Consider the following 12,036-nt stretch of genomic DNA (forward strand, 5'->3'; position numbering starts at 1 on the left):
AAAACTATAAAAATATGTTTTGTGTTAACATATTTCAGAGTCAACATCTGATGACATCATAGACTTCCGGTTCCTCTTTCCATGTCGTGGCAAGCTAATAGGATGCTAACGAGGGCGTTTTGTGATAAAAATACATGAAGAACACAGTTGTACTTATTATTCGTTACCATCATTATTGTACGCTAAACGGTGAATATATGCAAACCGAGCCAAATTTTTGACGATAACCAAAAAACACACTAACCGGGGTGTTCACTAAACGAGGTTCCACTGTATACTGAAGTCTGAGATATACAGTATTTATAACAAAATAATGTTTTTTGGCAAATTGTTTTGCTTATGTCAGTTAAAAATAAAGCTTATACTTGTAATGTATTGGCAGCACAGTGTTGCATAAAATAAGAGCATAGCGGCAGCAACCCTGATGAATTTATTAAAATCACAGGAAGTAAGTGCTGCTGCTACCATTATATTTATTTCTTTGCATGCTGTCTTGGTTGTAATGATCTCTCACACTATTATCACCATGTATCATGCACACTCAAGGCCTGTTTGTATTCATTAGGCTTTAGATGAACGAAGGTATCAGAGCAGAAGCACGCTGGGATTGTTTGTGACTCACCGGGAGGTCCTGTAACCTTAACAGGAAGTGGCGGTACCTGCGCCCCCCACCCCTTCCTGCCGCCAGCGCTATGCTGCGGGGCCCGGAAGAGGCGTATTAGCCCGTGCGGCTGCTGCGACTGCAGCGTATGCAGTGCCCGGTCATGCTGGGGAAAATGTCAGCCACCAAACCAGCCGGGTCCACTGAGCTCTGAGCCCGGCTCTGGCACCCCAGCATGACTCTGACATGATCACGGACGGCAGTTGTGACACATGTAAGCAGTGACTCCACACAGCTATCTGATCAGCATTACGCCACTGTCACACGGCTCGGCCTACAGCGGCGTGACGAGAGCTGTGATAGGGTCTGATTCGCTCTTTCGGGTCAGCGATGGAGGTGGCCGTCCAGCAGCCTTAGCTTTCACAAAATCAACACCATTGGTCCTGTAGGGCACATCTAGAAGCAGACAAAGAATGCATAACTCAAAATGTAAATCATTTACACACTTTTACTTTTAATGAACACACAAGTTGGATGTAAAATACACCAGGAGCTAAACAAGCATTATTTGTCATGAGCTTGTATGTGTGTGTCTGCGTGTGTGCGCGTCAAGCATCAATCATTGCCATCAGAATTGCCACAGTCTGCTGTCGGGCCCTATTACTACTGAATTCATTTCCCTCAATTAATTCAAAATCTAACCCCTTGGCAGCCACCAATGTATGTTTTTTATATCTTCCCACCCACCTATTTGTCAAAATGCTCTCAGTGACAGTACAGTGATGCATTCATTACAAAAATGAGAAACAACACTCCACATATATCATTAATTAACTCAATTGGGAAAGAGGCAAAAAAATACAGCAGCAGCATTTCTGCATATACATCAGGCTCCCTACACGACATTTGGATATTCTGAGAATAACAATGCATGCATGTCTGTCAAAAATGAAAGCATAAATTTGATTAATTTCTGAGACAAGTCAGATACTAATATGTCACCAGTGTCTTTCATGTCAGTTTTCCACATGCCAGTGAAGTGCACACACGAGATAAGTCATCGGCTAAACAAGAAAAGATAAAGAAATGTCATCAGAGTGTATTATTGTGTGATAATTTGTCTTATCTAAATCACTGCCCACACATTACTCACGCACCAAGCCATAAACAACACAACACAGAGAGTGTGTAATTAATACGTGACAAAAAAAAGGGTCTAGTGTCTTCCTGGGCAGCAGTTTTGGCTCTCGGAACTCAAAAGAGACTTTCATGGCTAAAATGCAGCGTTTTAATTCATTAAGTGTGAACATGTTTTAACTTCAGGAAACTCATTTGGAAGTATAACTGCCCATGGGGATGAAAATGAACACGGTGGCTTGCGGTGTCGCCCCTGCCGAGGTTCCCATGTGGGGGGAATGTCCGGTTTTAAAGATTAATTGAGGGGGAAAGTCTTAATCTCAATCTCAGAGGATGTTACAAGGAGTAAAAGGTTTGCAATCAGATGTGCCTGCACTGAGATGTTCACTGTGGACAATGCACCATTAATTTACATCTTTCTTCTCATGATTAATAGGATTAATTAAAGGATTAGGGATGTATGGTGGACAATTATTCAGATTACTTCATTTTTACCTGAAGCCACATTCAAAAACCTTTGCAAAGTGGTTAGAGCACATTCATGCAAGAATTGTGTATGTTTTATTCAAAAAGTACTGCAATGAGAAGGAAAGTAGCCTAAACTAACCAACATGCCTACAATCTTACAGAAAAAAAAACAGCACACCATGTGTACAAAGTGCCTCTTGTGGCTATAAAATCAAGCTTGACTGTGAAATATTACCAAACTTTTAGTACAGATTGTACTTCTTTGTGTGCTTGACTTTTCATAAGAAAGCCAACTTTTTTTTTATACACAGAGAACCTCAAAGTTTGAATTGTCATCATGCATTCTGTCATCCAAGACCTCAGCACACACATCATGAGAATTGAGTTCAGAGTTCAGAGAAGATCACAGGTTTAACTTGTGCCTCTTAGTTTTTTTCTTTGGCTCTTTGTGTTTTTTTTTTATAGCACTTATTCCAAAAGAAGGACCACGAATGTGAGAAGAGGAGAAACCAAAACCGCAGAGATCTTTACAAGGATCTTCCATTCTATGCATATTTTAAAATTGTTAGGTGAAATGGAAAATTCATGGTTGCAGTTGTCACATTATTGAGGTATAGTGATGATAACATAAATGTTAGATAATGTTTGGTCTTTTATTGATAGATAATTTAATCCTAGATATTGGGGGGGGTGAAGGACACAAAAACTTGCTAGGAATATCTTTTTTTTTTTTTTTGAGTGGCTTTGATATTAACTGTAATGCCATCCGTGGAAAATGATTTGCAGTGAAAGTCATTGTTGATGTGCTGTTTGCAAAATATGCACAGCATTTCTGCTACATAGATAAATTTGATGAAGTACAGGAACTTTGGAAATCCAATAACGATTGTCACCTTGTCTGCTGCCTTCACACACGTTAATTAGCGTGGGAAGCGTCTGGATTGCCTTCTGTTTTGCTTCCAACACAAATCAGCTGCAAAGCAAGAAGCTAGGCTACTTATGGGGCCAAATTACTCCAAAATGTTAAGTTAATTATGTATTGATATGTCAAAATCATGTGCTGTCCAATCATCACAAGGGTTGGGCATCGTTTGAATTTGAACGAGTCTCGATTCCGACGTCATAAAGGTTTGCATGGTTTAAATGAGGGCGCTAACCAGAGCTGTTTTTGGATGAAATGTCTGAACTTCTCCATGAATTATTCAATGATATGAACATTTTATCAACTTTACTATGGATTTTTTACAGGGCTATTTTCAACTAGTATATAAATATCAAACCATTCAACTTGAATACAAATGTTATGAAGTTTCTTTTTAATCAGGAGTGCACTTTCACAAAAGAAGATTACTTTAGAAAAGTAGTATACAGTGTTTGCTACCTTAATGTTGTAATGTGTAAGCTATTTTTATGACACCCTTATTTTGTTAAGACAATTAAACAGGATGTAACCCAAAGCGGCCTTATTTTAATGGCCGGAAGTGTGTTGTCTGAGTTAAGAAGGTCCCTTGACTGTTGCTAACAGAGACAGACTGTGCAAACAAATAAGCTTGCCTAGCCATAGCTATAGTTTTCAGCCTTTATTTACACCAAACTTCCACATCAGCTAGCATCCTGAAACCCTGGGTCACATTGGCATGAGACAGACATCATTTATTGTTGGACTTCCTGGATTCTGGCTGTTCAGAGGAAGTCCGACATAGCGCATTAAAGACGAGGTACTGTGTTATGTCTACACCATGAATGTGTGAACATTAATCATGTTGTTTGTGCACCCTCCTTTGCATGATATCATTGTGTTGCAAATGTTGCACTGAGCCGACCGCTCTTTTTATGAAGCTGTTTCTTTTTCACTTATGCTCTCCGGCTTCTTTTTTGTTGGTGCTCGTGGCTAGTGGGCATTGAAACTAGGAATCAAAAAAAAAAACCTTCCAACGATCCCGATAGAATTGAAATGTTAGTCCCGGTTCCCATCGATTCTTGAGACTTGATGGCCAACCCTAATCACAATCGTTATCACTGACATGATATGCAGCCTCACCGTGTTTAGTCCTGATTCTGGACACCCGCCTGAGGTTCTCCGAGGCCGAGATGGTTCAGATGGCTCTAACATGTCGTAGATGTACTTTGGCACAAGACCATGAAAAGACTTGTACACAAGCACGGCTGTTTCAAAGTCTATGGTTGTATTTGCTGGTAGTCAGGACACGAGCAGCAGCATTCTGGATGGACTGCAGCTATTTTACAGCTCGGTTAGAGAGCCCAGTGAGAAGGCCGTTACAGTAGTCCAGCCTGCTGGAGACAAAGGCATGGATTAGTCTCTCTAAATCTGTCTCAGACGCTATTCCCTTGATTTTGGCTATGTTTTTCAGGTGGTAAAAAGCTGCTGATGTTATTGATTTAATGTGCTGTTAAAGTTCAAGTCTGAGTCCATTATTACCTCTACATTTTGAACCTGATGATTAGGTTTTAGAGGGAGTCTAAAAGAGTCTTAAAGCAACTGAGATAAAATGGCACTTCTTCAACCAGCAGTGCAGCTGTTGATTAATTTTTAAGTACAGTCGAACCTTGGTTTTTGACTGCCCCAGTTTGATATGATCCAGTTTGGGAGTTCAGTCTTTGCCAACATTTTGCTTCAGTTGTCTCACATTGTCTCCATTACAGTACAATATTGGCAATATCATTGGCCTTTGGCATGTTGAATCTGGTGGTATTCATAAAGATGTGGATGAACTTCTCCCATCATTGCTTGTTTGTTTAGCCATGTTACACACCCAACATCAAATCTCATGACACTTAGTTTACACAATACTACGGTGTTTGCAATAAGTTCCATCCTAGCAACGAAAGACAAAATCAAGAAACTAATGTTGCAAAAAGATTTAAAAGTTAAGGTGTTAACAAAACAGATCACAAACGATCGAAAACTCCAACAAGAGTTTCCAATAAAGGTAAAAGTGATGTTAAACATTTCTTTTGTCATTTTGTCATTTGTCATTTGTTTTCTGTATGAAAGGCATGTGTTCATGTCTCACATAAGGATTGTGGATGATGGCAAAATTCCTTTAAGCCAAATTAACAAGCCTTTTTAAACACAGCGGCATCTTGAGGTAAGGGTGCTGCATCGTCAAATTAGTAGATTGCATTTGTTGTGGCCCAACTACTCTTTCCCCTAAAAAAAAAAGTCATTTATTCGTGGTTGACAGGTGACTAGTCTTGAGGGCTGGGAAAATTCAAATTTGCTGTGATATTTGCTGAGACGCCACGTTTCCATGTCCTTGAAATAATTACAGTTGTGTTGTAATGGAGGTCATAATTCACTTTGATTGTCCTGAACTTTCCTGTATGAAAGCAAACACAACAGAGTCTGCTAATGTCCTGAACACATTCTTTTTTCAACAGCAAGCACGAATTAGGCTCCACTCAAGGTAGTCGTAGCAGCAGTGATATCCAAATCCTGTGATGTGTCCTTTTGGAGGCGCACCTAACAAGTTGGCCGCTTTCTGATTAGCTCAGCAGAACCTGTGATAGTTTCCCTTGATAAATTAGAGGAGGCGGGATTTAATGAATGGAACATGGGGGTCACCTTTGTGTCTTGGGGTGATACGTTGAGGCAAAAAAAACAAACAAATAGATTTTTCTTACTGCCACATGCCTCTTCTTAATAATCAAGATTCCTCATCCTCGGCGTGGTTGCCGGTGTGCAGAATCTCATTACCTTCTCTCGCTGAGGGGAGAGAGGCAACACTTCTTCTCTGACTTCCCCCTCTAAACTGAGGCAGGGGGGGTGGAGGAGGCTTAGGGAGGGTTATGGGACACACAGATTTCTGCTTATTTGCGCATACATCCACATCTCTGTCCAGATATGTAAATGACTCATGCAAAGCCCAAATGCTAAAGTCGACGCCATTAGTTTTCCACTTCATGATCTCCACATGGGGCCGTTAGGGGGATAATGTACCATACAATATATGGTTTACTTTTAATTAATAGGGGAAATGTATTTCAAAATGAAAAGGAAATGTAGATTAATGTAAAAAAAAAAAAAACCTGGAGAGCTTCAGGAAGGTATGGTCTTATTAAAAAAAAGAGGAGACAAAAAAAGGAACAGGAATTTGGGTTTTAGGGGGAAATGGTGGTTATAAAAAAAAACAAAAAAACCTATGAAGGAATATGAAAATTTTTCAAATAACCCATTAGCGTCCCTAGGTGCAGTTAAATAAAAAAAAAAACAATTAATAATCTTTCCCTCCTTGTTTTTGTTGCTTTCAACTTAAAGGCCATCCAACACGAATAAAGTGAGGCAATAGCACATTTTATTTTACATACAAATTTCATAGATGTAAGTCAGTTAAATTTCAAGATAATAAACTTTAAATTTAGCCCCTATGTTCTGTACTCCTTGAGCTGTGACGTCATACCAGTAAGACATCCTGCAAGAACGCCTGTCGCCCAATTTTCTGTGTAATCACGTGTAAACATAGCAAATTTTGTAAGTTTTTGGAGAGAACGCCAAGGCTTTGTGTACCGTCTTTGTTGACGTTGTGACCCAATCTCGTGTATTGTCTCGTCTCGTGAACCGAGTGTCTCGTGACACCCCTAGTAATCAGTTTCTTCTCATGAAAACCCATTAGATTCCCCGTGAATCCCCCAGTCAAAACGCAACCATGTTTCGCCATGTGACAACAACACACAAGCAGCCGGTTTACATTAATATGTAAAATGCATCTGATGATTCTGCCAGTTGATTGAAGTTGTAATCATGTGCATCGTGCATGTGTTTACTGATTATTTTCCCCAAAATGTACCAGGACACAGAAGCCAAGTATTCAGAAGCAATAACAAAAAAAATACATGTTCATTTACAGTTAAGTTCATATATTTTCGAATGAATTTGATGGACTGAGCACTTCTATATTTGCTCACTGAATTTATCTCACAGAAAAGATAAAACATGGCCCCAAAATATGGCACACTTTTTGATTTATTTTATTTAAAAAAAGAGCCAGAAACTTCAGCCATACTAACAAATGACACTACTGGATGTTGTGAGATTATCTTTCTTGCATCACCCACCGCCCTTAGTGATAAAGTACAGTAGCTCTCTCGAAATGTCACACTTTATTGCCAGGTTGTGTACTGGTTGGAGCAATTTGCACGGCTTTTTACCACCATTGAGAACTCTACTGGGCAATATTAAAAACTTCTTTCAGAGTCTTCCTGACAATGCCCTTGATTTCATACACTGCAGTATACATACGTGACTTTACAAAGACAGTAAGGGTGGATTAGGTTTTGACCTAAGAGGTAGTCATTTAACAATACAGTAATCCCTCATTTATTGCGGTTACCCGTAATTGATAAGTGAATTTGAGCAAAATAGAATTCCTTATTTATAAATAGAATATTTGCATAGTTACTAGTATAGAAACCTGCTTACGACATTCTAAATATGTTTTTTTTTACATTATTAGAGCTCTATAGACATGAAATAACATCCCTTTTGTCACCTTTACACTTATATTACCCAATATAGTAGACATAATAAGATCAATTTAAGACATACTGTAAATAAGCCTCGTGATCATGTATGTTGCTGTAAATGTGTCCTAGAGGTGCTAGGGGAGCATATCGGGGGGCAGGAAGTGACTTTGGGGGTTCAGAGTTGAGTACGGCTGCAACAGTAGCTCGTATTTGGGATTATTGTGCCTCTTGTGAGATAATTCAATCCTCCAATAAAAAACGTTCAGGCGATTAACTTTTACAGTAACATTACTGACACCTAGTGACCAGTGTGCAATGCTACACATCATCAAAACGTCTGAATTTGTCTTCTGAATGCCTTTTATTTGTATTTTAGCTCATCTAGCCATTTTTATGCTTGAAAATGCTAAATTTAGGCAAAAGATATGTAAAATATGCTTAAATATTAGACATGAGCCGGATACTTGTTTCGGACGACTATCCATTACGGATAATGCATTTTTGCTGAGTACGAGCATGAAATGAGTACAGCTAGTCATTATCCGTAATCATGATGAAGGAAAATCCTCATTGGGTGGCTACTTATGTATTCACTCTTCACCCTCTGTGGTTGGCCAGTCACACACAGCGACCTCCCGCCCTAGAAAGACTCGCTACAGCCAGAGAGAGGAGCCATGCCTCTCAGTCTTTCACACACAAACACAATACAGACAGTGACTCTCTGCTTGCTTGGCTTGACACCAGCTCACGTTCTCTATTTCAGTTTGTATGATATTTTAAGGTAGTTGTAGACTTATTTCGTTACGTACATTTGACAAGACAGAGTTGAAAACAGCTTGTGTCGCGTTGGTCACTGCCTCCACTCCGGACGTTTTTTTTTTTTATGTTTTCCTCAGCTCAGCTCATATTTAAAGTTACTCGGTGAACTTGTTTCATTACGTATGCGGGGCATTTGACAAGACACAGCTGTAAATGACTCGTGTTGCGTCGATCACTGCCGGTGTTTTTTTTTTTTTGTCTGCGTTCTTCTAATTTGGCAGGTGATATAAACTCAGTTGGAAAACTTTGCTCGTAGTACTGAACGCAGTGCTTTTGAGAAAACTACAGTGAACAAGGCTGACAGATTATTTCCCTGTTTGCCATCACTGGATGTTTGCATGAATCACCAGCTTCACACAGATCATTAAAAAATAATGAAATAATAAAGTCTTACAGATCACTACACATACACAGTACACATATAGCTGAATCATAAACAATAATTACAGCAACTCCTGATCAATCCATGTCAATTTCAGACTTAAAGTAATGTACCCATTTAAGCCCCACATATTTCTGGTTAAACCACGTCCACTTCCAGTTTATGGCCCTCCCACTCTGAGTACAGATCATTTCGATGGGTGAACAGATACAGATACAATGGTGGTGTACTTGCACATCCCTATTAAATATGCATTTTGGGACTAATAATAGGCCATATTTGAAACAGCATGCTTATTAATATATTTTTGAAAAAACGTGAAAGAGTGAAGCCACAAAATTTGAAGATTTACTGTGTGTTTATTATTGTCATAGTTTACAGCCATGTATTTTGCATCCGATCGCCATTAAATTGTGAAGGTGTAGCTAATGTTTTGTCCAGCGAGTGCATACACAGCACTTGCCACTGATACATTGTGCACATTGCAGCTATTCTTAACATGCAGGGTGCTAGTACCCCCATAAGCAGGAGGTGGCAAAGCATTTAGCAGTTCCTCTGCAGTAAGTGACACGTTTGGCCCCAGTTTGCATTAAGCACGACAATTAATGCATGTTAATTCTTAATTATGCTAATTTCATTTGAAACGGCCTGTGAGGTTCTCACAAGGTGGCTGGGTGAGAGAGAATCCTTTGGCGTCGAGCGTTGTTGTTGTTGTTCTGGTAACACTTCCAGCACATTCACTTGTCTTCTGGTGTTAGGGACCCCTAATGAGGACGCAAACATGACACGATCTCAACTCATAGACATAATTGGGCTGCTTCCTATCGGCCACAAAAAAATTCAATTCACACCAACTTGCGTTTTAATAAATGCTTTCAATGGTGTTTATTATCAAGTTTATTTTCTGAAATATCTTATCTGATGTAGTGTCATTTTGGTTATGTATTGCTCTAGAGATATGTGTAATTTTGATATATCCAAGTTGTGCTTGTGTCTGGTCATAGCTTCACACTTAGCATTACAATTCCCCTGAGGAACACATCACAGCAATCTGTCAGTGTGGGTAATGTACTGTGCACCATAATGAGATACAATCAAACTGAACTGTGTCGACAACTAGGTGTAGCTAATTGTCTATTATTTAAGAATTAAAGTAACACCAATACCGTAATGTGAGCTTAAAATAACAGCTTCAAAAACATGTTAATGCTAAAATAGCTTGTAATAAGAAGAACAGCATAGATGTTGTTGTCATGGCAAGCCAGACGAGCGCTAGCCTCCGTGCTATGTTCCTGTTCAGAATTGAATGCAGTACAAACCTTGCTGACATTATGAGACACAACGTTATAGTACAGATCAGTTCTTATTAAAAATTAAATAGCATTTTAAACCACTAGAGGGAGCCATGGAGTGGAAATAATCATCATATCCTAAAAAAAAAAATCTGCGCATCGACGTTGCTGCGCCTCACACCTAGATTTATACCAACATCTTGCCCCGGTTTGCGTACATTTTGGGGTCAGCATACAATATGTCACGCATCTGTTGTGTAATTGAAATACTGCGTGAGTGCAATTGTTTCCTTGATGTATTTCTATCACAAAACGTCTTTGCTAATATATGGAAACCGTCAGCTCCGTTGCCTGTCTATGATGTCATCAGCAGTTGTCTCTGTAGTTCTTTGCTAACTAACACAGTTCTAAAAACATTTAACATAGTATTATTTATAGTTTTACATTCATAAAACAATTCCAAATGATTTTAAATGACAAATGAAAGGGATAAATGACCATTTAAGGTTACTTTTACAGTCAGTGAAAAAAAGGCAGCGAGATCAACACAGACACCACCTTCATGTTTTGCTATGAGTTATTTTTTTTAATTCAATGGTGTTTTCACTTAAGTCCCACTGTAAATCAGTGATGGAACACTCAATTCCTTTTACTGACTCGAGTTCTTATGAGTCACTCATGGAAGTGAATCGGGTACTCGATTTACTTAAGTCACCGTCACAAAGGGAATGCTGAGGAACTGAATTGTCGGTGATTGTCCTGAAAGTGGTACCCGCAAGTGTGCCGTTGCATGACGCACATACTACAGTGATTTAAAGCTCTAACCATATAAAAATATACTGCGAACACATTGAATAAAAAGGGGAAACAACGTTGAATACTTTGTTCGTGTCTGTTTTGAATAAAACACGATCTGATGTCAATTTCAGCCCGTTTGCGCATCGCCATTTTGTGACATTAATACAATGGAATAAATAGTGTTCCCTCGTGCTGCATCAAAGTCCCATTTAATTTCTCAGTCCCTTTACCTTTGCGTATTTAAGATATTTATGGAAAAAGTTGCAAGGTGCAAACCAACCACAACCGGGCCATTAAATATATGTAAATGAAGAGAAACACAAGAGAGTTGTGTATAATAGCGCACACGAGGGAGAGATGGATCCTGGGTAGTGATTAATTTATTTGATGATGCCTCTGGTGTGGAATTTTGGGTCACAAATGAAGTGACAGGATGACAAATTACCATTTTAAGAAATTTACTGGGAAAGTTTTACAGGGAAGATGAAATAATTGAATGCATCTGCTTAATCTAAGCTTTTAAAGCATATTCTTTCTGCAGTGTTTTGTTAACAGAAAACACTCTGAACACTTAAAAGGGGATAATAGGCAAGCCATCACATGGTTGGTATGAATATCCCAAGCTGTGATGGCAGATTACACACTATTTTTTATCTATAAAAGCACTGTGCAATATGCTCTTATCAAGTATAATTTCAAAAGCACATAGCAAAATCCTATACGCGCACTTAATTCAAGTAGCGAAAGAAACATCACATCTTTACACCAACACAAATAATTCCGATGTGCCTGTAGATCAACACCTATGATGCTAATAATTGTAAATGCTTGTCTCATTAGCTGAGGGTTTATGCAGAGTGATGTAAAGCCTAGCACGCCGCCTTCCTTACAGCAGGAGATTTACACAGCACATTGCTTCTGGCATCCTTTAAACAATTTGGCTTTGTCACTGACAAAATACATCAATTCATTAATTAGAATTCAGTGTGTGTAAAAAGCAGTATCATATTTATAAGTGTTAAAGTAGACAGATGCTCTTTTAAGAGCGGCAGCCA

The 12,036-nt window shown here is 39.0% G+C and overlaps 1 long non-coding RNA gene across 1 annotated transcript in view; it reads right to left on the reverse strand.

Moving 5' to 3' along the window:
- Nucleotides 1-862: 862 nt before the first annotated feature.
- The window catches only part of LOC129187987 (uncharacterized), a 29,757-nt gene continuing 18,583 nt past the window's right edge, over nucleotides 863-12,036 (reverse strand). The window contains exon 3 of the long non-coding RNA XR_008572502.1: nucleotides 863-1,057. This is a non-coding gene — a long non-coding RNA (uncharacterized LOC129187987). The remainder of the gene's footprint in view (nucleotides 1,058-12,036) is intronic.

The sequence above is a fragment of the Dunckerocampus dactyliophorus genome, chromosome 9 (assembly GCF_027744805.1).
Source record: "Dunckerocampus dactyliophorus isolate RoL2022-P2 chromosome 9, RoL_Ddac_1.1, whole genome shotgun sequence".
NCBI lineage: Eukaryota > Metazoa > Chordata > Actinopteri > Syngnathiformes > Syngnathidae > Dunckerocampus > Dunckerocampus dactyliophorus.